Raw genomic sequence first — 25,748 nt, 5'->3', positions numbered from 1 at the left:
AATACTGAGCAATTGATTAACATATGGAAGGCAATAAAGTTAGATTTCGACCTCACGTCATTAATTCCTTCCTTACACAAAAGCAAATTTAACATGAATTAAAGCAAAATGTAAAACTTGTAAAAAATAATAGGAAAATATTATGATATATGGGTTAGCAGGATTTCTTTAATAAGACCAAAACCCCCCCAAACCCCACCATTGCTTATTATAGAAAATATCAATGAATATAGTCATATTTGTGTTTGTAACAAAATGTAGCATACAGCATATTACCATTTATGTAACTTGCAAAAGCACACAAGGCAATGTATATGGAAACTTGCACAATGCTTGAAGCAGGCATAGGAAAGTTCATCCCCACAGCAAGTTGACGACAGTATGTGCTCTTGGGGAGGGGCAGCGATCAGAAGCTGTAAGAAGAGAACCTCAACTCTACTTTTGATGCCTTCATATTTTTTAAAAAGCTTTAAGGCAAATAGGACAAAATATTAACCTCTGTTGATTCTCAGTGGTGGGTCCGTGGTTACTTGTCATAATAATACTATCTATAATTTTTTCCATATTTGAACATTTCTACCATAAAAAATAATACAGTAAAATGCCTGTCTCTCCATTGTATCCTAATTCCCCATGACAACCTGGATGAAGTCCAAACAACATAACAAGGGCCAGAAAGAAGACCCTCTGAAGAAGATCCCCTATCTCCTCACTGCCTTATACTCAATCCTCAGGCCATGGGGAGCTATTTGTTGCTATACCACACATGCACATGTACACACACCCGTGTGCATGGACACATATACACGTCCACTCAGTCACATAGCCCTACTTCTTGACTCCAAGCCTTTGCCATATTGTCCCTTCCATGTGGACTCTTCTTCTATCTCTGTCAGTTAATTCTTAACCATCCTTAAAGAACCTCACCTGGGACCATCTTGTCTTGAAGCCTCCCTTGATCCCTTGAAGCCAGTTCTCGCGGCTCCCACAATGTGTGCCTGTCTCTGTCACTGTACCCATGTCCCTGTACTCTCTCTATGTCGCCTGTCACCCAGTAGATTGCCAGACCTTGAGTCCAGCGAATGGATCTTATTTGCCATAATGTTTTTAGTACCTAGAATAGCGCTGGGCATTTAGTGGGCATCCACTAGGTGTCCCTTGATTGAAGAGTGGGTCCACTGCATGTGGACAGCCAGGAAAAGTTGACTAAGTATGTAAATACCCCAAGATGTTGATTTTTTCCTGGAGTATATAACTGGAGGTCTTACTGTGATACTAGCATTTGGGCAACTCTTTAGTGTGGGTCACGGATACTGTATCAGATTTGGGGAGAGACAATATTGTGTTCTAACCCCCTTTCTTCTCATCACTAAATATAGGACTTTGACCAAGTCACAGTTTAGCTTCTTGGACCTCAGAAAATTGGGGATAATAGTACCATCCTGGGGAGTTATTGTAAGGGTTCTATGAGATATAACATGTGTAAGCTTGTTGCATCTTGTAAATATGTTATAAACCATTCAACTAGGCATGGCTGATGTTTAATACAGGCTGACGAATGGAGAGAAAGTCTAAAGATGAGGGAAGGTCTGGGAAGAACAGATTAAAGAGATGGATTTTGAGTAATTGTGTGAAAAGAAAGATGTTTATAGTGGAGAAAAAACCCGAAGGATTTCCAGACCCAGAAAAGGGCATTTATGTAAGTCGGCTTGGTAGGAGCCAAGGGCCTTACACAGATTTAATTGTCTGTTCTCCAGTTCTGAGCACATTTGTAAGCAGCTTTGTCCCTGGGAGGGGACAGGAGGCAAAGAATCGCTGTGAAGGCTATGCTAGATTCTAGGGGTGGTGGGAAAACACCTGCTGAAGCCAGAGTGAGGAAAATGTGGGGTTATGCACAGGCAGTAGTCTGTACTGCAATGACAGCCAGCTTTGACATGGAGCACGGGAGCTTTCCAAACCTCAGTTCGTCATAAAATGGAAATAAACCGCATCCTGTGGCCACTGTGAGGATTAGAGACATGTTTAAGGAACCAAGCACAGCGTCTGGCCCTGGTGGGAGTTTAATAATTGGTACCTGTTTGAAATATTACTGCTATTGCCATGGTGCATTTGGACAGCAGGTTGAAACAGCACGGTTTCAATGTTTCTGAGTCCCATCTACTTCAAAAATTTTCAACCCCAAATGTAGCCTGTCCCAGCGCTTGAACTCTTAAGAGGTGAAGCACTTTACAACCATTAGTGGGACTCAGAATTCTTACAGAGATTTTTTTAAAAGTACAGCTGATAGAGCCCATCCAGCCCTACTAAACTAGAGTCTCTGGAGTGGAACTTTTTCTAACCTCGTAACAAAGGTAATTGCAGTACACAGCCAGGGCTGAGAACCAGTGCAGGGAACCAGTGGACTGAAGCACTGCATTTCCAGCCTCCCCTGTTGGAAGGTGAATGTCACCTAGGAAAGGTGAAAATTAAGGCATAGCCAGCCTTTCACACCTAGAGTACAGTCAGTCATTGGTAGGAAAATTTGTTGTCAGTCAAGTAAACCAGGAGGAGATTCCTGAGATGTGTTAGAGGGAATATGGAAGCTGACACATCCTCTTCTATAAAATGAAGTCACGTTTCACAGAGTTGTTGATAGATTGAGTTACATGAGATGCAGTTGCTCAATATATCCATTCTCCTTTCAGAGGATGGGTGACATAGGAGGGCTGGGAAGAGAGTGCAGGCAGGACACCCTCCTGGATGGTGGGTGGGCCTGGCCCGTCTTCTGTAGGTGGGAGATTTGTACAGCAGTTTCATGATACAGGTGTGCTATGGAGAGGGGTGCCCTGGAGGCTGAGTGGTGGGGAGAAAGGCAGAAAAAAGGCATAGAAAGATGAGGCAGCCTTACATCAAAGACAGAACCGGCCCTTCATCTGCTCCCCGTAGCCTTCATGATAAAACCAAGTCTCTTGGCTTGATGCCTATCTCACTTTCCTAGGTCCGCCATAACAAAATTCACAAAAGGGTGGCTTAAAACAACAAAAGGTATTCTCTCATAGTTCTGAAGTCCGGAAAGTTCAAACTCAAGGGCCATGCTCCCCAATAAGGTCACATTCTGAGGTTCTGGGTGGACATGACTTTTTGTGCAACCCTATTCAACCCAGTGCAGTGATGATGATTATGAAGACCCTTGTGATTTTCTCCTCTGTTCTATCTCTGTACTGAACTATCATCTCTGGCTGGTTTTCCACAATGTATAATAACCAATTGTTTACAAGTCTATGTCTCCTGACAAATGGTGAAATCTTGAGAACAGAGCTCATTTTTTTTTTTTTTTTTTTTGCGGTACGCGGGCCTCTCACTGTTGTGGCCTCTCCCGTTGCGGAGCACAGGCTCCGGACGCGCAGGCTCAGCGGCCATGGTTCATGGGCCCAGCCGCTCCGCGGCATGTGGGATCTTCCCGGACCGGGGCACAAACCCGCGTCCCCTGCATCGGCAGGCAGACTCTCAACCACTGTGCCACCAGGGAAGCCCCAGAGCCCAATTTTTAATTTTTGTTTATTTATTTATTGATTGATTGATGGCCACACCATGTGGCATGCAGGATCTTAGTTCCCTGACCAGGGATCGAACCCGTGCCCCTTGCCATGGAAGTGTGGAGCCCTAACCACTGGACCATCAGGGAATTCCCCTGCTTTTGTTTTTTTACACCTTTCTCTATCAAGCATGTAGCACACAGCCATGTTTATGACTGACCTTCAGTAAACGTGCGTGAAATGTCATTGATTTACAGTCATATTTTTTGCGAGACTGGCCTTTGGGACCTCTGCCCTTGAGGATATTAGAATCCAGCAGAATGTCTGAAGGCTTCTGGAGGGAAACAAATCAGGCCAGAGCTTAAAAACTTATCTACCACCCCTGCTCTTTTGCCTTTGGGGTTGGAAATCGCTAACTGGGCCCTGGTCTGTTACTCACATGTTATGTGACCCGGGGCCTGTCATTTCCCCATTCTGACCTCAGTTTCCCACTATGAATGAGAGATTTGAACCACAGGCCCCAAATCCTCTCTTCTTCTAAGCTCCCTTATCTCTAAGATCACACGGGTGACACTCAGTCAGAACTGAGGTTATTAAGAGAGAAGCATCAAAGAACCAGTTAGGGCAGTTGCCCTGAATGCATCAGCTTCCAGTTCACCATGACGAGCCTTTCCCTATTCAACAGAGGTGTCTGCCACTCAGGTGAGAAATCGCCCCCATTTCCTGGCAGTCCCTGAACGTGGTGCTGAAATTCCTCCGGTGAAGATTGCCAAGGTGCCCGAGAGCGATGATAAACACGGTCTTTTCACTCCAACCCTCCATTTAGATCTGCTTCCTTTTGGAATCTCAATGGGTTACAGCAGGCTTTTGGGTACCCTGTTGAGGAGGTGTCTGGCAAACCATGAAAGGGCAAGGGCTCCCCAGAGAGGATATTTTCCCACATATAAGAGCCTTTCAAAATAGCAGGAGAGGGCTTCCCTGGTGGCGCAGTGGCTGAGAGTCTGCCTGCCGATGCAGGGGACACGGGTTTGTGCCCCGGTCCGGGAGGATCCCACATGCCATGGAGCGGCTGGGCCCGTGAGCCATGGCCGCTGAGCCTGCGCGTCCGGAGCCTGTGCTCCGCAACGGGAGAGGCGACAACAGTGAGAGGCCCGCGTACCACACACACAGAAAAAATAATAATAATAAATAAATAAAATAGCAGGAGGAGTGAAGGATTGCAAATGGTCGGTCAACCAGCTCCTCACCCGCTGAGACGAGGTGGGGAACAGAATTCTCACCTTCAGGTACCACAAGATTTTCAGTCTTGAGAATGACAACTTCTTTCTGAAAGAAGATGGGACTCAGATGTTCTCCAGGAAGACTTCCCTGGCCACGCCCACCCCCAAGGCGGGGCTCCCCCCTTTAGGTCTTCCCATTATTTCTGGGCTTGCTTTCAGGCTGAGCTTGACACACTGGGTTAGAATGTCTGTTTCCCTCACAACTCAGACCCCCTTCTGTGCTGTGCTGCACAGACTCTGTTTGCCCTTCCGCTCTACATGCATCTTGGTTTGGATTTTCCTGCAAAGAGATCTTGGATCAAGGTCTAGGAGGAAGACAGTTTATCTGGAGGGTGATTGCAGGAAACATTTGTGAGGAATGGGAAAAGTGAGACAGTAAAAGGAGAAAGGTCAACAGCAGCGTGTGTTTGTAGCTGGAGCCCTGTCCCGCAGAGGACCCTCTGAAGAACCTCATGGACTGAACTTGAGAATTGACCCACTGAGGGCTGACAGCAAAGCTGCAGTATTTATCTGTGGATTCTCCTTCCCATTGGTTGGGAGTTTCCCATGGGAGGCATTAAATGCCTTGCACTTTGGGGCTGCCCAGTGACAGGCAGGCTGGGTGGCTCATGTGAGGTCAGAAAAAGCCCTCAAGCAAAGAAGCAGAGGTAGGACACACAGGACAGCAGAGGGCACTAGCGAGAGAGGTCAGGGTAGCCCCAAGGGGGGTTCTCTCCATCCAGAACCCTGGTGCCATTTGTCCACATAACCAGGTTTTGCCCCCCAACCCCTGCACCTTCATCCCGCTGTCGAGGGCACAGCCAGGGACTTTGTTGGTATCATTGTATTGAGCTGAAAGAAGAGTTTTCAGTGGACACAGGACTCTTGCCAAAGGAGGGGTCAGTGGTGGGGCTCTGGGACACCTTCAAAGAGGTTCCAGAGTCGATCCAAAAGGGTGTCTTAAAACAACCACAGCTGTAGTACGTCCCCAGCCAGGCAAGAAAAAAAAAAAAAAAAAACAAAAAACTGGTCTCTGGCATGCATTGGGAAGGTCATGAGGTGAAGAAATTGATCATTCGGGGATACTGGGGGACATCTATGTACAAGGTGTGGGGAGAAGGTCATGGAACTAACATCCTGACTATCCACTGTGTTCCTGGAGGTACCATGCTAGGAACTGGACACAGGTCACCTCTAGTCTCACGAAGGACGCTCTCTGCAGACCATAGAACACTCATTACATGGACGAGTTAGTGCAGCTCGACCCGGGGACTGAGTAACTCGCTCAGGTTCACAGCCAGGAACTGGCACAGTTGGAACTCAACCCCAGGTGGCCTTGATGACTGGCTCTCATGCTGACGATACTCAGCCATACTGGAGACCACGATGTGGAGAGATGACAGCGAGAGTCAGCAGGAAGGAACCCGACCCAACAGGGAGTGTGTCAGGCAAGAGCCAGCTGAGGGAGAAGATCAGCATCAGCGAGTCTCAGGCTCAACATCACCCCCAGGGGTGGGTTGGCAGGAAGGTTGCTCTGGGAAATCACCAGATGGATGATGTGGAAACGCACCAACAAAGCACATCCCACAAGCTCTTAAGAAGAGGCCAAGGAGAAGTCACCTGAGGTCAGGCCCCCAAGGACCAGAAATCTGCAGAAGTCAGGCAGGGAGTCTGAGGAGCACATGTGTTGGTGTCACGTGGACCTGGGGTTCCCGGATTGGCCCCTTAGCAGCTGGTCACATGTGTGGGATAGCTGCTCCACCTCTCTGAATCTCAGCATCTGTGTGGCTAAAATATAGCCGCTAATATTCATCTTACTGTCTCACCCATCCTTGGCCCCTTACCCCAGCTGGACCCAGCTAAATGCTTACAAAGCACTCTGTCTATGTCACTGATCTCATTAACATGTTTAATAGTCACCACAACTCTGTAGGGATATAAACCCAGGCAGTCCCAGGCCAGAGCCATGTGCTTGACCATGATGCTTTCCTGCCTTTGTCTGTGCAGGGCCTGCCCCGACTTGTCCCAGACGGTGAGCTCAGCCACTGGTCGTCTTGTGTCTAAGCCCAGGATTCCTTGAAAGCAGATCCTGAGACAAAGACTGATGGGTAAGTGGCTTATATATAATGCAAGCAGGGACACAGGGCCAGAAACAGAGGGGCCGCGAAGAGGGAGAGCCCACGCAAAGCTGTGTTCCAGCTGAGAGGAGCTGAACACAGATGCAAGATGGCCACTCAGGGCAACTGGTGCTCCAATTGTGGGACATTGTGGAAGACTGTAGAAAGCATCTCAGAAGTGGCACATGCATGAGTGCTCAGAGATTCCACCCTGGGGTCAGAGAAGTCCAGGACATAAGGAAAGAGACAGGTGGCAGGTGCCTCAGGGGAGGTGCTGCCCGGTCACACTTGTGAGAAGCTGGGGAAGCCATGGCTAGAGTAGGAGTAGGTGAGGTGAGGATCCAAGAGACCCTCATATCTCAATTCTGCTCCTCCGGGTCCCCAACTTGCATTTATTGTTTCCCTCTGCCAAACCTATCCTACCCTAGTTCCCACCATTGATCCTGCACTCCATTCATTTATTTAGTCATTCAACATATATGTGTTGGCCACACTCTTTGAGCCAGACACAGAGTTGCTGTTACTGGGTCTGGTCTCCACTATGCAGACTTTGTCTTCTCCCTCCTGACTTCCCTGCTGTCACTGCTCTGAGGCCCAGCATCATGGGTTCTGCTCAGAAGGAACCACTCATGTTCATTTCTGGCCCTGTGAATCCACCACTGACCACCCCCACCAGCTGGCTCTCTGCCTAGTTAATGGGGGATTTCTGCACCTCACCGGTTCTTTTAAAACTTAAATTACATGCTGTAAATTAGTGTTTCCCAGAGTGTGTTCCAAGTAACAGATGATCAGGTAAGAAGGGAGAGGGGAGATCTTGCTCTCCAATCAGCTTAGGAAACACTAATAACGTCCCACTGAACACTCTGGGAAATCCCAAATCTTAAGAGTTTATAGAGGGCTTCCCTGGTGGCACAGTGGTTAAGAATCCACCTGCCAATGCAGGGGACACGGGTTCGAGCCCTGGTCTGGGAAGATCCCACATGCCATGGAGCAACCAAGCCCGTGTGTCACAACTACTGAACCTGCACTCTAGAGCCTGTGAGCCACAATTACTGAAGCCCGTGCACCTAGAGCCCATGCTCTGCAACAAGAGAAGCCACAGCAATGAGACGCCCGTGCACCGCAACGAAGAGTATCCCCCTCTCACCGCAACTAGAGAAAGCTCACGTGCAGCAATGAAGACCCAACGCAGCCAAAAATAAAAATAAATTTTTTTAAAAAAAGGAAAAAAGTGTTCATAGAGAGGCCTTAACGGGGTTCAGTCACGTACACCATCCAGATGATGTCAACCACACATATTCTCCCAAGGCAGCTCATGTTCTCTTTGGAACAGCTTCCACTGTGGGAACAGGGGACAGAGAATACATTCCAAGGACAGGGGGTGGGTGAGGAGCCTCCAATTGCCCTGTGCCAGCTTGCAGGGCATATGGTGGTCAGGTTCTCTCCATGACCTCCCCCAACATCTGATTTGACTTCCCTGCTCTTCTCTTCAGTCTCAAGGATAGATGCACAGCCATTCAAACAAACCTCAACTTCCAACATGACGTGATCCAGAAATCAACATCTGCAGCTGAGATTCGGGGGTCGTTTGTCACTCGGCAAAGCTGTCTAATACAGTGTGAGTACTTCATCTCTTAACAGGGAAAAGTGATGATTATGATATTGAACCAAATATCAAGAGGTATTTCCTTGGGGGTCTCCTGGGATTAGCTGGCCTTTTGAGAAAACTATTGCCTAAACTGGGATCCTAAACCATCAAACTTTTACTCCAGTGAGAGAAATAACATTTAGTGACCACTCACTCTGTAGAAGCTTTGCATACATTATCCCATCTTACCTTCTCAACAAAACTATGCAGGAAGTATTTCTAGTCTCATTTACAGAAGAAGAAACTGAACTAAGAGTTTAACTGACTTTTTCAAGGTCACACAAAGGATGACCAGGATTTGAAATAGGCCTGGAATTCAGACAAAATCTGTATTCTTTCCCTCATATCATGCTAAAGTAGCACTCATCAGCTACTGGGGATGCTAACAAAGGCTTCCTTTGAGGGGCCTGTAACGAGCTACATTCAGCAGAAAAGGCATTTCCCTCCTGACACCATTAAAATATTTATCACAAAACAACTTAGTAGAAGAGATTCCCCCCATCCCCCCAAATTATTGAAAATATTTCTCCCAACCAAAATGAAAAAACTCTTTTGGGATTTTTTAATTTTTAATTTTTTTTTTTATTTTTTATAATTGAGTCTTTGAGTACTTCCCCAGTGATGTAATGTTGAAACAAGGGATCTTTGAATTCTAGCAGGCAGAAAATAAGGAAGTATCTCTGAGACTCTCAATGATCCTTGGAAACATCTGCTCATGGAGAACAATTTCTGCTAACTGATGCCAGCCATGATTCTAGTCTTCTAAAAGATGCCCTGCTGACTATCTGATTAAAGGGGCCTCAGCCAATCAATAGAGTTGTTTTTTTTAAAAAATATTTATTTATTTGGCTGCATCGGGTCTTAGTTGTGGCACACGGGATCTTCTTTGAGGCATGTGGGCTCTTTGTTGCAGCGCGCAAGCTTCTCTCTAGTTGCAGCACGTGGGCTTAGTTGCCCCGTGACATGTGGGATCTTATTTCCCCAACCAGGGATCGAACCCATGTCCCTTGCATTGGAAGGCGGATTCTTACCCACTGGACCACCAAGGAAGTCCCAATAAGGGTTTATTGGAAGACTTTCTTGTGCCAAACACCATGCTGGGCACAGAAGGCACTTTACATACATTATCTTGTTTCTCATAAATACACCATGAACTACTATTAATCCCATTTTACTGAGCAACCAGACATTATTATGATTTTTAGAGAGCCCAAGTTTCTTGCTAAAAGCCAAGGTGGGATTCTAGCCCAAGTCAGAGTGGAGCTGTACATGTCATCACCCTCATTCTTGCCTCCCACTTTATGGAAGCTGCTGTGGCCCCCCAGACACACAGGCTGTCTCCAGCCTATGCACTTTAGTCCATGACCTTCCCCCTCCTGGGACATGTCCCTTCCTTCTCTGATTTCAGAAATCACACGGGTCATGACCATGTTACAGGTTGTGTAACCATGGTTTCTTAGTCAGCTCAGCTGCCGTAACAAAATACAATAGAGTGGGTGAGTTAAGCACAGATCTGGAGGCTGTGAGATCAGGGTGCCACCAACATGGTCGGATTCAGGTGAGGACCCTCTTCCTGGGGTGCAGACAGCCACCTGCTCATTGTGTCCTCACGTGGCCTTCCCTCAGTGTACAGAGACAGAGTGTGAGCTCTGCTGCCTCTTTCTCTTCTTACAAGGGCACTAATGTCATTGTGGGGGCCCCCTCCTCATGACCTCACCTAACCCAATTACCTGTCTAAGGTCCCACCTCCAAATAGCACCACCTTGGGGGTTAGGGCTTCAACTTATAAAGTTGGGGGAACACAAGCATTCAGTCCATAAAGCATGGGCAATTCAGGGGGCATCTCCTCTCCCCTCCTACCCCCTTACCTCACCCACTCATTCAGCAGATCCTGAGTGTCCCTGTGTGCCAGACATTCTTCTATATGCTGCAGACGTAACAAGGGACAGGAGAGAAGCAGCCCCTACCTTCATGGAGCTTACAGCTTCCAAGCTTCTCTTCCAGGAAACCTTCCTCACTTAACCCTCTTTTCTCTGATCTTCCCTTTGCTGATTCTCCATTGTATCCTTTGATCTCAGTAAAAACCTTTTGAGCACACACTCCTCTGCATATGTATTACTTATTTACAAATTATATGCATATTCTAATATATAATATAACAATACAGGTATCCCCCACTACCTGAAACCTTTCGTAAACCAAAGTGCAAAGCAAAGAAGCAATTACCTTAGGACACATCTTGCTCATGGATGCACAAAATAAATGAAGATAAAGCACAGATGCTCATAGACACAGTTCAAAGCTATGCTGGCTCCATGCTGAGATGCTGAGTGTGGTTCCCAGGGAAGCAGCTCTCACTTCTCTGGGTGCTCACTCCCTCTATAATGGCTACTGCAAAGCAAACGCTGAATGCTATTTTTGATTTCTTTTGGTTATCAAAGACAGGTACTAATGTGAGTTTTCCTTAATAACAAAGTGGCATAAAGCGAACTCTCGAAAAGTAGGGGATACTTATATACAAAACATCAATTTTAAAAAACACAGATAAGAAATTGGGGGAAGAGAAGTCCTAAGAGATTTCCCCATATAGAAATGGTGTGAACACATGGTGTGAACACAACCTTCTTTGGATCCTCTGGTCCCCGCAGGGACCCTGACTCCCCAACACGTGAGACCAGCACGGCTCTCACTCACCCTTTCGGAATTGACTGTTTAAAACCTGTCTATCTCCCCACCTTGAGGACTGTCTCATTCATCCCTCTGTGTGCCCAGTCACAGAGTGGACTCTGTAGACTTTTCAGGAAATATACATACAAATGAGGCATTGATATTGTTACAATGACTATGATCACAGCTCCAAGATTTGGAGGAGAGGACAGTTCTGTTCTTAGACAGGTCTTCCCATGGTTCCTTGGTTGGATCACCCAAGTTTCTAGGTCTTGAGACCCCGTATTTCTGAAACCATATCTCTGAAACCAATTTCTGAAACCAATGATGTTCACCTGAAACCAATGCCAACTGAAACATGTGACCTGACAAATATGAACGTTAAACGGTATTGAGGGCTTGCTGGCATCAGGCACGGTGCTAAGTATTGATACGTTAATGCTGCTTCTGTAATCTTGCCAACAGCCTCACAAGTGTGTTGTATGCCACTCTGCAGAAAAGAGAACTTGGACTTGGACACGTTGAGCAATTTTTCCAAGGTCACGGAGCTAAAGCTAGAGGTAGAATTGAGACCAGCCCCCAAGAACCACCTTTTTAATCACTACACCAAGCTGATTCCCAAAGGACTACTGCATAAGCCCTGTGTCAATATATGAATGTGCATTTGTAGAAGAAAGACTTCGTCTTGATTTAGGAATATATTTTAAGCACATCTCTATCGTGGGAATATTTTTATATCTGGGAAATAGTGGGATTATGGGGTTACTGAGTGTTATAGTACGTGTTGCCTGGAAAGCACCTGAAGCCCAGGTATTGGGTTTTGTTGTTCCTTAGCCCAAGGTGACTCAACTGGTCGGAAGTAGAGCAGGGCCCCAGACTGAGCCCCACTGACTGTCATACCACTGTCTCCCTCATGCCAAGCTGCTCTACTCCCTTGAAAAATAGTGCAGTATTATTACTGCAAGCAAATAGCCCGAATTCTATCCTGAAATTGCTCCAGGTGGCAGGGCTCTCAGAAAGACGCTCTTGCAGCCGCTGACCTTTAGCTAGTCTCCTCCAACTGTGACCCAATCAGGCATAATGAGTTCAGAGCAGGGCTTAGAACTGTTTTCCCCTCTGCTTTTCTTTCCTCCCAGCCTTTATCGGTATTTCAGCAGAAGGCTGTTTTTCCTTCTGTACTTATTTATATTTAGCCTGAGCATCCTGTTAATTACAGAGCAGTTAAAGGAGAATTAAGGACACTATATATAAATTTGCCATTTATGCAAATTGCAAAGAGAGAACAAAGAAAAATTAGCTTAATTAGTGTAATTGCTTAAAAAGCGGGAGGCGAGGCAAACACAGCTTTAATCAAAGAAGAGGCAAAGGAAATCTCAAGGAAATGGTGACCCAAATCAGCACAGATTCGAGGGCTCTGACCTTTCAAGATTTCAAGACCTTGCTGAGACATTGGGATGACAGGAGGCCGTGGAGGGGAGGGGCAGAGAGTTCTCAGTATAAAAATGCCATGTGGTTGCTTAAGAAATGAAATAAGACCCCTGCACTTGGAAAGTTATTGATATTCTTATGAGTGTGGGCACCTGGTGGAGGGTTTGAAATATTGCAAGACTGTCCACCAGCAAAAGGATTACAACTCCTGAAGGCTCAGATAATGGTTAGCATTTTTTAGCCAAAAAGTATTTTTTAATCAAGGTATATACATTGTTTCTTTAGCCGTAAAGCTATTGCATGCCTACTAGACTACACTATCGTGTAAACATATCTTTCAGTTGCACTAGGAATTCAAAAATTTCATGTGACTCGTTTTATTGTGATACTCACTTTATCGTGATGGTCTGGAACAAAAATTGCAATCTCCCCAAGGTATACCTGTAAAAATATAGGAAGCCCAGTTAAATTTTAATTTGAGATAAACAACAAGTGTCTTTTTAGTGTAAGTATGCTCCATGACATTTGGGGGGATTATTTATAATAAAAAAAAGGGAATTTGTTGTTCATCTGAAATTCAAACTCACTGGCTGTCCTGTATTTTTTCCAGCACCCCTCCTGAGGAGGTACACAGGAGAAGTTCTTAATATTTCTCCCCAGGACCACAGAAAAACCCAGGGCTTCCCCTTGAAAGCAGAAAGCTGTTCCCTGGCCAGGTGCAGGACCCTTCAGCCTAGCATCACATTACCGGAGAGGCGGAGAAAGAAAGAAGCCATGAATGGAGACTGGAACAGTCATGGGGCCAGCGGAGGGGACAGGGACTCCAAGGAACACTGGGCTCTACATCTCTGCACCCTGATGTCTAACCCCAACTCCCCAGGTCTTCAATAAAACCACCAGACACAGAAATGCCTGTGTACCTTAGGCGTTCTGTGTTCCATGGAAATCAAGGAGAGGGCAAGAGCTCTACATCTGGGCAGGTACGCTCGCTCTGCTCTAAGGCTTTGCATATTTTAACTCATTGAATCCTCACGACAACCCACATGAGGCAGATTATATTGGCCTCACTTTGTAGATGCGGAGACAGACACAGAAGCTAAGGGATTCCTAAGAGAGTAGCTAATAAGCAGAGAGCTGGAATTTAACCCAGGCATCTGGTTCCTGAAGTTTTATCACTAGGGTGACCATATAGTTTATCATCCAGGTTGGGATGTATTTGAGAGTAAAAGTGTGCACTATCAAGAATTACACTGGGAAAGCAGGTGTAAATGAAGTCTGTCCTGGGTAAACCAGGGTGTGTGGTTGTCCCACACTCACTACCTATATGCCTGAGGTGGCTGCAAGTATCACACACTTTGCCATGTCTCCGAACAGACCCCAAGCTAGACTAGCCTTTGTCTCCACTATGGGAGACCCTGGCTGTCTGAGGATGGGGTAGGGTAAAGGAGACTCACTTCTTGGATAACACCATTCAACCCTGTCTAAAGCAACAGAAGCAGTTCAGTATCATATAATTGCTTCATGCCCACTAGCGTGTGGGTTACTATTTTATTTACCATAATGTTATTTGCCTGTGCATTTTCTATACCGATGTTGAGATCCTAGAGCAGGAACTGAATTTTTTATCTCTGTATCCTTGATGATTAGTGCAATACTTGATTCAGTAGAGTCAATCAGTAGAAGCCTGTACAGTGAATAATGGAATGACTTAAAGACCTCCAGCTTCAGAATCATCCTGTGAGCCTCAAAATGTGGAAGACACTTGAGAAAAAAATAGGATCTCTTTCCTCCCTCTCTTTCTTCCTTTTCCTCTCCCTTCTTTCTTTTCTCTTTTCCTCCAACCCTGTCCACCTTCCCTCTGGTCTTCCATTCAGTGCTGCTACCATCCAAGCAAGAGGTCTAGGTCTGTCTCTGTAAAGCTTGTGTCAGCCCGGTTAGCTTAAGGTGGTTCTGGCTTCAAGTAAACTTTCTCACATGGGCTTTTGGGTCAAACCAGAGATGAAATATGGTGTCTCTCCTGAGATGTAGAAACACCTAGAAAATCTCACCAAGGTTCAGGTATGTTCATCCCATGGTTCTCTGCAAGCCATGGCTTCTAAGAGTATTCTCTGGATTCATCCATGCAACAATTTTTTTTTTCTTGGATAAAAGGTGCTAAAGAAGGGCTTCCCTGGTGGCGCAGTGGTTGAGAATCCGCCTGCCGATGCAAGGGACACGGGTTCGTGCCCCGGTCCGGCAAGATCCCACATGCCGCGGAGCGGCTGGGCCCGTGAGCCATGGCCGCTGAGCCTGCGCGTCTGGAGCCTGTGCTCCGCAACGGGAGAGGCCACAACAGTGAGAGGCCCGCGTACCGCAAAAAAAAAAAAAAAGGTGCTAAAGAAGATGTGCTCTAAGATTGACAGAAATAGATATAACTACCCCCAAAGAAGGGACTCCAGGATAGCAGCAAGACTGGAAACAACTGCATGAGGAGCAGATCAAGGGAGTGAGGTGTTTGGGCTGCAAAAGAGAGCGGGCATAGTCACTGACTCCAAATGTCTAAAGAGCTGGTATCTGGGAAGGTGGGAACTTGACCAAGTGTCACCAACAGGCAGAACAAAGCCCAGTGGAGAAAAGCAACAGAGTTAGTTTTATTAAGTATGAGCCACACATTTTTAATGGATGTAGTAATAATCATTCTTTAATAACTGGTTATTTATAGATTGAAAAATTTTTTTTTGATGTAGACCATTTTTAAAGTATTGAATTTGTTACAAAATTGCTTCTGTTTTTTTTTTTTTTCAAGATGTTGGGGGTAGGAGTTAATTAATTAATTAATTAATTTTTGCTGTGTTGGGTCTTTGTTTCTGTGCAAGGACTTTCTCTAGTTGTGGCAAGCGGGGGCCACTCTTCATCGCGGTGCACGGGCCTCTCACTATCGCGGCCTCTCTTGTTGCAGAGCACAGGCTCCAGACACGCAGGCTCAGTAGCTGTGGCTCACGGGCCTAGTTGCTCCGCGGCTTGTGGGATCTTCCCTGACCAGGGCTCGAACGCGTGTCCCCTGCATTAGCAGGCAGATTCTCAACCACTGCGCCACCAGGGAAGCCCTGCTTCTGTTTTATGTTTTGGTTTTTTGGCCATGAGGCATGTGGTATCTTAGCTCCCTGACCAGGGATTGAACCCTCACCCCCTGCATTAGAAGGCAAAGTCTTAACCACTGGACTGCCAGGGAAGTCCCTCGTGTGCTGAATCTTGTATTTTGAACCTAATGATCGATTTCCCCAACTGGTGGTGGTTGTCCCTGGTGGACAGATTGGATAAATCAGGAAATGTGTTGAATGCAGACAAAGTGCTCAATTGTATGGAGGTTACTCTTTTATTCCCAAAGCTTCTGTTCCAATATATCCAATTGTCCTGGGTCTTAACCCATTTCCCTGAAGGACTGTAATCCCTTTTGGGTTTCCCAGATGACTTGGGCACTGTGTGGGAGGGGAGCTCACAATAAATCAGATATGTCCCCACCCTCCGAATTTAGCAGAAAAGTAAAGAACGTCAGAGTGAGTTTGAGGTTCTTTTGACTTCCAACTCTACCTCCCAGTTCTCACTGAGAAGCCCTGTCCTAGAGCCTCAGTGGAGAGGTACCTTAGAGGTAATCTAGTGAGTGTCCCAAATCTTTCATATCCTTTATCTCACCTGATATTCCCAAGGACATGGGTTAGGGTTAGGGGTGCCTATTTCGCCTATTTTCAGATGAGGGAATTGAGGTTCAGGGGAATCATGCCAGCTGCACAGAGACACATCCAGGAAGCCCCAGAGCTGATTCTTCAGATCCTAAATCCTGCAATGACCCCTTTCCCTACGCTGAGACTCGCGACTGTTGCGGGGGGTACCGGGTAGGGAGCAGTGAGCAGGACACCCTGCCTCACCGATTACTTGCGCTTTAGGAAAATAAGGCGAACCTCTGGGGATTAAACTATCACATCACTGAAAACCAAACGGCCCTGAAAACTGAAAGCCGTCATGGTAGAGAAGAGCTCTGTAAACAGCACAATACAGGAACACATAGCACATGTCCAGCCCCCAGGGGGCTCACACACTTAGGGAAGGAAGGCAGGTACGCAAATGACTACAGATCAGGAAATACTTGGAGCATTTTGGGTGATCCCCAAGCAAGAATGTGTCATGTAGGAGTCTTAAAATGAGCTAATTGAAAGCACATTGTTGTGTTCTGTGGGCTGCAACCGAAGAATAACGTGTCCCACCAACTTAAACACACCAGGCACCAGCTCATGGAGCACATTTTGATAATGCTCAAGGGTAGATGATATTTACAGAATGAGGTTTCTAAAAAGACACCCTGCTCTTCTAGTAGGATGAGACATACCGGAGAAAAGGGAGGGGTCTGGCCTTTCTGTGGGGAGTCTAGCGACTGGATAAAAGGAGATTACTATTCACCGGCAGATGTAAGAGCCTACAGGACTTTTTGAATGACAAGGGATGTGATTCATATTCCAAGTTCCTTCATTAAGAACAGCCGGGTTGCCCAGAAAGGACAAGTTTAAATCGGGTTTGCTTACAATTTACATGTTAAGGTGGGATAAGGAGACTGTTTCAGGTGTCTATACCTGTGTAACAAATTACCACCCAAATTAGTGGGCTAATGTAACAATTTATTTTCACCTTTCTTTGTTCTGTGGGCTGACTGGTTTCCGCTGGATGGTTCTCACGTGGAGTCCCTCAGGGAAAGCAGTCAGATGGAGGCTGGGGATGTGGTCATCTGAAGGCCTGACGGGGCTGGACGTCCAGGGTGGCTCACTCCATGGCTGCCGGTGGTGCTGGCTGTCAGCTTGGAGCTCAGTGCAGTTCTCAACCAGAATACCTACAAGTGGCTTCTTTACGTGCCTGGGGCTTCTCACAGCTGCTGGGTGGGTTTTGAGAGGGAGTAGCCCACAAGCAAGAGTTCCTAGAGAACCAGGCAGATGCTTTCAAGGCTTCTTATGCCTTAACTTCAGAAGGCCCAACAGGTCCGTTCTATTGATGAAGGCCAACCTTCTCTGTGTGAGGAAGAGGGGTACAAACTGGGCCTACAAGGATAAAATGATACAGCCTGTGCCTTTGGGAAGCGAAGAACTAATCAGGACAATAGACATGTGATTGCATATCTGGGATTAACTAAATTGGATGTGCTGATAAAGACGTTACCAGGCCACGGTGAGGGCACTAAAGGAAAAGGTAGTTTAGGAGGGTGGGGAATCAGAGTAGGCTTCGTAAAAGAGTTGTAAGCTCGCACAAAAGCAGGAAAGGGAAGTTACTATTTGTCCTGGACAGTGTGTGCTTGTGTGTGTGCTTATGTAAAGCGGAAAGAGATGAGGGAGAGTATTTGGCAATTCAAAAGTGAGAAAACAACATAACAAAACAGACAAAACAGTCTGATGCATTCTGGGAGTTGGAAGCTACGTAGCAGAAAATCCACAAAGGGCTGCAATTGTACAGGATGCTAATATAAATTCCCTAAAAGGATTCATTGAATAAATAAGCTTAGAAACAAAGTTAAACTTCCTGTAGTACTTCTTAGATTTTATAATATGCTATTATGTATTTGAATTTTGGCCAGTTTTGTGGGATGGTGGGCGAGCCAAGAGTGTAAAATATTTCCCGAACATATTTTAAAGGCAAATATGCAAGTAGGACTGGCATTGTCTAGATAGTAATTTGGGAAATGTTGCTTTTGTACTAAGGAGGTAGTATGACAAATGAAGAGACTGCAGTAATTGGTGAAGGCTGGGCTAAGAGGTGTCACCATTATCTTCAGGACAATTTACACATGTTTATTGAATGCCTACTACATCCCAGGCACTCTTCGTAGCACTGGGGATCTCTCAGTGAACAAGGCAGAAAGAAAATCCCTAACCCCGTTTAGCTTTCCTTCTCCCTGAAAGAGACAGATGGTCAGCAAGATAAATAGGTATAATATATAGTGTGTTAAATGGCGATAGGCACCATGGATAAAAAAATAAGACAAGGAGGGAGGGAAAAGAGAGAGAAGGATTTTATATCAGCTGGTCAGGGAGCTGGTCGCTGAGAAATGACATGTGACCAAAGACCCAAAGGATGGGGCCTGGTTCTGAGGATCTTCCTGAAGGCAGAGGACTCTGGTGTATTGAAGGAAGAAAAAGGGGACCAATATGACCGGGTGGAGTGATTCTGGGGGAGGGTCCTGGAAGAAGAGCTCCACCAAGATGGTCAGATTGTAGAGGGCCTGCAGGGTCCCTAGGTCTTTGGCTTTTATCCCAAGTGAGATGTGGAGCGCTTAGAGGGCTTTGACCACTGGAGTGATAAGACTGACTTAATTATAAAGGGACCTCCCTTGCTAATCTAGGAAATAGAACAAAAGGGACAAAAGTAGAGACAGGGGACTCATGAGAAGGGTCTTACATTAATCTGGGTGAAATATGTTGCTGGCTTGTACCAGAGAGGGAGCAGAAGAGTTCTTGAGAATCGATTGGATCTGGATATATTTTGAAGGTAGAGCCAATGAGATTTGCTGGTAGATAGGATGTGGAATGTGAGGATAACCAAGAAGAGTCAAGATGACGTCAAGGTTTTGGGCTGAGCATCTAGAAGGATGGAATCCCTGTACATGGGCGGGGGAGGTTTTCAGGAGGAGCAGGTTTGGGGAGGAAGATTAGAAGTTAGATGTTACAGGAGTTGGGTTCAGGAAACCTGGAGACAATAAAGCAAGGACATTGCGTGATTGGATTAACACTTGAGGAAAAACAAGCTAAACCTCCCTGGAGCCTTAGGGAGGATGAATTAGAGAGGAAGTAGGAATAGCAAGAGGTGCTTGGGAGCAAGGAGAGGCATTTCAGGAGCTAAAACCGAAATCCAGAAACCTGATGATAAGAAGCTGATTAAGAGCAGCAGGTTGAGAAGTAGGTTTAGATTCAAAGAGGCTGGGACAAGGAAGGCAAGGAGGGAAAATCAGTAAGTTTTCACAAGTGGCCTAAAGTAGGGGAGAGGAGGTAAAAACCAGAGATGCATACAGTCCAGGATACAGTGTGGATGGCGGCCCTTTTTCTAAGATCAGGAAAATAGAAGATGGAGCAGTTTGGTGGAAGAAGATATTGATTCCGTGAGGAACCTGAACTTGAACTGCCCTAGTAAACTCTATATGCAGATGTCCAGGGGCCAGTGGATGTATTGATTTATGGTTCACTACATGTCTCCTTTTCCCCAGCACCTTTGCAGTTTGCAGGGTCATATGACTCGTTCCTGCTAACTGAGTAGGGGCAGAAGTCATCTGTGTCACTTCCAGATGGGAGGATTTAAGAGCCATTGTACAACCATCCCCCTCACTATCCCCCACCACAGAGACTAGAGGTCATGAGTTTATAGAGTTCATAGCAGAGCGTCCACCAGCCTGGGTCCCTGAGTGACTCTATGGATCTCTGTCTACCAACTTCTGCTGGACATGAACCATGAGAGAGAACTGCATATTTGATACATAAAGCCCCTGAGTTGACGGTAAATTTGTTACTGCAGCATGACCTATGCTCTCCTTATTAATATGGTTGGATATATATGTATGAAACTCAGGAGAAAGTGTTGGAATTTTACCAGTATAAATATGACAGTTAAGTCTGGGAAATGAATGAGATGGCTTCGTGAGAGACTGCAAAGTGAGGGCAAATGGAAAGACTCTGAAAGACAGCAATATTTACAAAGAGGAAAGATAAAGAGCGGCCATGAAGTCTGAGAAGGAGCATTCAGACACGTGGAAGAACTAAGAGAGTCATGGGAACCAAGACATCAAAGAATTTTAAGAAGAGGGAGAGGTCCGAAGTGTCAGATGCTTTGGGATTCATTCTGATTCAATTTCTTTCTGTCTGTTTTAGTTTTTAAAACATAGACAGACTGCCTCTCACATTCCAGGGAAGTAGAATGAGGATTATGAAGAGACCAGTGGATAGCTGATGACCTTTGACTAGAGTTCTTTCTTAGACAAGTGATGGGGAAAGGAGTAAAACTGGGACAGGTTGAGAGAAAATGGAAGGTTAGGAGGTGGAGACCACCAGATGTGATGCTTTAAGGCTCTTGATGTAAAGAGAAAGAAGAAAAGGTCATAGTTTTGAATGATAAGAGGTAGAAAAGTAAGTGCTATACCCATGTTACATATTAGAGTATCTAATATCCCAACAATCCAATGACGGGGAAATTGTTTGTGCAGAAAATGAGGCTCAGAGAACCAGAATACGTGGTTCTGCCGTTTACTAGCGTGAACTTCGGCAAGTTTTCTCACCTGTAAGTTGGAGGAGTATCACCTTTCTCCTGTTTTGTTATGAGGATTGAGTAATCAGCTGTCCTGGTGGTCCCAGGACTGAAGGTTTTCCCAGAGCATGGGTCTTTCAGTGCTAAAACCAGGACAGTTCTAGGCAAACTAAGACATGTTGCTCATCCGATGGTTGACTGGATTTTAAAATGCTTAGCACAGTGCCTGGCAAACAGTAAAGAGGTACCCACTACTACTGCTGATCTTCCATGTACATCGATTTCTTTATCTGTACATGGAAGATACTAGAACTTACATAGTGGGGTTTTGTGGAGATTAAAAAGAAGATGCATGGCATGTGCTTAACTGGCACATGGTAAGCACTCAGGAGTATTCATTATTGTCATGATGGTGATCATGATGACAGAGATAATGATAAAGAAGAAACAGGCTGAGAAAAGTTAAACACACAACTAATTAGTAAAAGAACTGGGGAGTGAAACCAAGTTGGCCTATCTCCAAGGCTCTTGATTTTCCTTTTGTGTCATGTTGTAAGCAAATTCAAGGAATGATTACACGATGATATAGAATTTGAACTAAGCCTTGAAAGATGAATTGAGTTTGACATTTAGCCATTTATTGATTCCATCAACAAATATTTATCAAACACCAATCATGCACCAGACCCTGTACAGGGTGAATAAATATATGTATAATTAGAATCCAACAGATTATGGAAATTGGAGGGTCAGAAATCAGGAAGTCACCCTAGACAGACAGACGACGAACTTGGTTTCAATCTTCCTACCCTTCTCCCAGGTCAATGTGAGTATTCACACATGTAAACATCCTTGAGACATTAAGCCCACTCTACAAATCCTGATGTAAAAGTTGACATCTAATTAGAATGTCTTTTTGTTTATTAGCTTTGAACCAAGCAAGATGATTTCTCACATGGTCATCAGGCCCTGTCTCTGTGGTCATGTCAGTCCCACCTTCATTCCAGCCTGGCACTACAGGTGATGTTCTAATTTCGTGCCCACAGCTAATGACACACCCAAAGAGGCTGCAGACAAATAAACACCATGTCTATTTTCAGCCTCCTGGCCATGGATTTTGGCAGATCTTCACTCTGAAATTCAAGGGTAACCTCTGAGCTTCCCTTTAAGAATAAATACTCTTCTGAAATGTTCCTTTAATAAATGTAAATAGACAACGATCCGCTATGTGATCCGAAGCTGATGAACAAGAGGCAAACAGTGAGCTCCCAATTAATGAATCCTTTGATAACACACAGAGCAAAATCTCTCTGTCCATGGAGGCAGCTCTGAGCAGGCAGGAGAGGAGGGGTGGGAGGTTTCGTTCCCAGATCTGAGGAGGACTTTATTTCAATGAAAATTCCTTCAAGGGTCAGTCTGCTTCAGGTAAGCCAGAGAAATAAAAGCAAACTCACAAGGGTCAACAATAAAAGGATGAGCAGGCAAACACTGGAATTTCTCAACAGAATGTGCACCAGGAAGCTTGCAAGTGCACACCATTCCCCACGTCCCAGTGGCCTGAGAATAGCCATGCATCAGGTCATCAGGCCCCTGCACTGAGATGGACGAGCTCCGGGCCTCCCAGCAGAGCTCCAGGTGCAGTAGAACCTCTCACCCAACAGACAGAGACCTTAAGACCTGGAGTTTGAATGGCTTCCTCCAGAGGCTGGGAAGAACCCTGGGAAAGATTTGCATCCCCAGGACCTGGATCCTTCCCAAGGTGCCCAGAAGCAAAGACCCAAGACTCAGGTGTGACTCAGTGTTCTTAGATCCCCTGGGGAGCAAGCCAAAAAATCAAGATTGATTGACAAATCCTAAGAGTAAGAATAGACCACAAGTCAGGTATCAGGTTTCATCCACAAAATGAAATGAAAAGAGAGCGCTTGGGAAGGCAACCAGTAGGTCCTGAGTAACTACATCAATAAATCTAAGGTATTTGGGAATGTGGAGGGAAGGGGCCATATACCCCTGGGTGGAAGCCGCAGTGCTGGGATGGAGGCATGGCAACTTCAAGGACAAAAGAGTTCCCGTGAGGCCCTCTCCTTCAAACTCATTCGTTCATTCATGCATTCAGTGTCCCATTTACTGTAGTCAATCGTTTTGTTGTTTTAGACCACCATTATTCAGTCAGTCAACTAATTCAGATAAGCACAGTCAGTAAGTCAGCCAAGCCTTGAGCTCACTCTCAGTCACTCTCAGTCATTCATTCTCTCATTCACTTATTCATTTACCCGGTCTTCAGTGGACAATTTAGTCAGTCAGTGTTGTCAATCATTTACTCATCATCCATTCAACCAATTAATTCATTCACCCACGGTCAGTCTCAGGAAGTCTTTGATTCCTACTCATTCATTCACTCATCCAGTTAGTCCTTGCTTCTGTCAATCAATCAGTCATTAAGCAATTAGTTATTTTTACTCATCCATTCACTAATTTATTCAGACTTTCAAAGCCAGTCACTAATTCACTGTGTCCATGTATTTATTCACTTATTCATGGGTCCTTCAGCTCGTCAGATAGTTACTTAGTCAGGCAATCAGTTCCTTAGTCATAGTGAGCTTGTCCACCAGGCTTGGAGAGAACAGCTTCTAATCTATGCTTTTCTTCAGTTAAACTTAAATTTGCATGATGGTCTCAAAGGCTCAGACTGTGGAGGATGGCTTTAGGTATAAACTTCCTCTCTTTGTTAAAAAATAATACTACTAAATTTCAAAGCCTGATGTCGGAAGTGTCTTTGCATAAATGCATTCATGAAACGCAAGTCCCGTGAGGCCTGCTGCAGTGATTAAATGGGTCCAGGCTCCAGGTGGCCCATGAGGAAGGCTACACAGTGGGGGCTAGGTATCCAGGGACCACCCTATAAGATGGGATCCCAGCACAGACTCTACCAGAACAGAAACAAACTGGTTTTTTTTTTTTTTAATTACGTCTTTGCTTGGATTGTAAAAAAAAAGAGAGAGCCACATATTCATTCAAAAATGAAGAAAGGTTTGAATAAGAAAATAAAATTCAGCCAAAATGCCACCACCCAGAGTTATTAGTTGTTAACATGTTAGTGTATACACTTATGTAATTGTTAGTATACATTTTTACAAAAAAATAAAATAATTATGTATAGTTTTTATTAACCGATTACAGGCAGACCTCAGTGATATTGAAGGTTTGGTTCCTGACTACAAAAATAAAGTGAATATCACGATAAAGTGCATCACACAGATTTTTTGCTTTCCCAGTGCACACAAAAGTTATGTTTAAACTATACTGTAGTCTATTAAGTGTACAATAGCATTATATCTAAAAAGTGTACATACCTTAATTTAAAAATATTTTATGCTAAAAAATGTTAACCATCATCTGAGCCTTCAGCAAGTCGTAATTTTTTTTGCAATAGTAACATCAAAGATCACTGCTCACAAATCATCATGACAAATATAATGATAATGAAAAAGTTTGAAATATTGTGAGGATTACCCAGGTGTGACACAGAGACGTGAAGTGAGCCAATACTATTGAGAAATGGTGACGATAGACTTGCTTGACAGAGGGTTGACACAAACCTTCAGTTTGTAAAAAAAATGCAGTGTCTGCAAAGTGCAAGAAAATAAGGTGTGTCTGTATTATTCTAAAAGCAATGTATGATTCATATAGAAATTTTTGTCTTTAAGAGTGTTTGGTCTATTGGGATAGCAGTTAAACTTTGTGATCACAATTAAAATGACTAATTTAGGAATTGATTTAGACTTGCTGTTTTAAGTTGAATTTTTACTAGATTTATGTATAATGCTTGAGCATTTCTGATTATCATAAGAATCATCATGGGACTTCCCTGGTAGCTCAGTGGTTAAGAATCCACCTGCCAATGCAGGGGACACAGGTTTGAGCCCTGGTCCGGGAAGATCCCACATGCCGCGGAGCAACGAAGCCCGTTCGCCACAACTACTGACCCTGCGCTCTAGAGCCCACGAGCCACAACTACTGAGCCCACGTGCCGCAACTACTGAAACCCACACGCTCTAGAGCCTGTGCTCCAGAATAAAGAGTAGCCAGCCACCACTCGCCGCAACTAGAGAAAGCCCGCGCGTAGCAACAAAGATCCAACGCAGCCAAAAAAAAAAAAAAAGAATCACCATGTTTATGAGTTTAATGAATCTATTAGATTTATAAGTCTTGAGTACTTGGGAAATTTTGTTTGTTAATCAGACAATTAAAGTACTGAAAATAGAATGTATCAAAATTATAAACAGTTGAAAATCTTTAAGTTTATAAACAAGCTTAGGTATTAATCAAGGTCTCCTTATATGTGCTTGTTAATTTTCACTAGACTTTTACAAACAAAATAAGACTCATAAACTGAACTTAAAAGCTTGAGAAAGAACCCAACTTTGTTTTAAAATTTAATAAACTCAATGTTAAATTTTAAAACCAGGGTAATCTGTGAGTGATCTCTCATGTGCAAATAAACATCCCTTGAGAACATTTAAAAAAAAACACTCAATCTTATAGCCACATCAACAAAGTGTGGGTAGAAGATAGCATCTCGTGTCTTCCACATGGACTGCCCCTTCCCAGGGGGTATGTCATGGGCAGTTGGCCATCCCTCTATCCAGGAAGGCATCAAAGATGATAACCAGATTTCTGGTTTGGGCATCCAGGTGAGTAGTCTTATCATTCACTGAAAAATGCCATGTTGTGCTCGCATGTGTCTGTGTGACTGTCTCTTTAATAGAAGTCTAAACCTGGAGATGAAGGAACAACCTTCCACCTTCTTCCACCTCCAAGGCTCCAGAGCCCAGCCCATGCCTGGCACTTATCACATGTTCAACCAAGA

The 25,748-nt window shown here is 44.9% G+C and overlaps 1 long non-coding RNA gene across 2 annotated transcripts in view; it reads right to left on the bottom strand.

Moving 5' to 3' along the window:
- Window positions 1-4,721: 4,721 nt before the first annotated feature.
- Window positions 4,722-25,748, bottom strand: part of LOC109549446 (uncharacterized) — a 282,692-nt gene continuing 261,665 nt past the window's right edge. For both annotated transcript variants that reach the window (XR_004522725.2, XR_004522726.2), the window contains 2 exons: window positions 13,028-13,075; window positions 4,722-4,841 (listed from right to left, as the gene is read on the bottom strand). This is a non-coding gene — a long non-coding RNA (uncharacterized lncRNA). The remainder of the gene's footprint in view (window positions 4,842-13,027; window positions 13,076-25,748) is intronic.

The sequence above is a fragment of the Tursiops truncatus genome, chromosome 17, assembly GCF_011762595.2.
Source record: "Tursiops truncatus isolate mTurTru1 chromosome 17, mTurTru1.mat.Y, whole genome shotgun sequence".
NCBI lineage: Eukaryota > Metazoa > Chordata > Mammalia > Artiodactyla > Delphinidae > Tursiops > Tursiops truncatus.
This window is presented reverse-complemented; position numbering and strand designations above follow the sequence as displayed.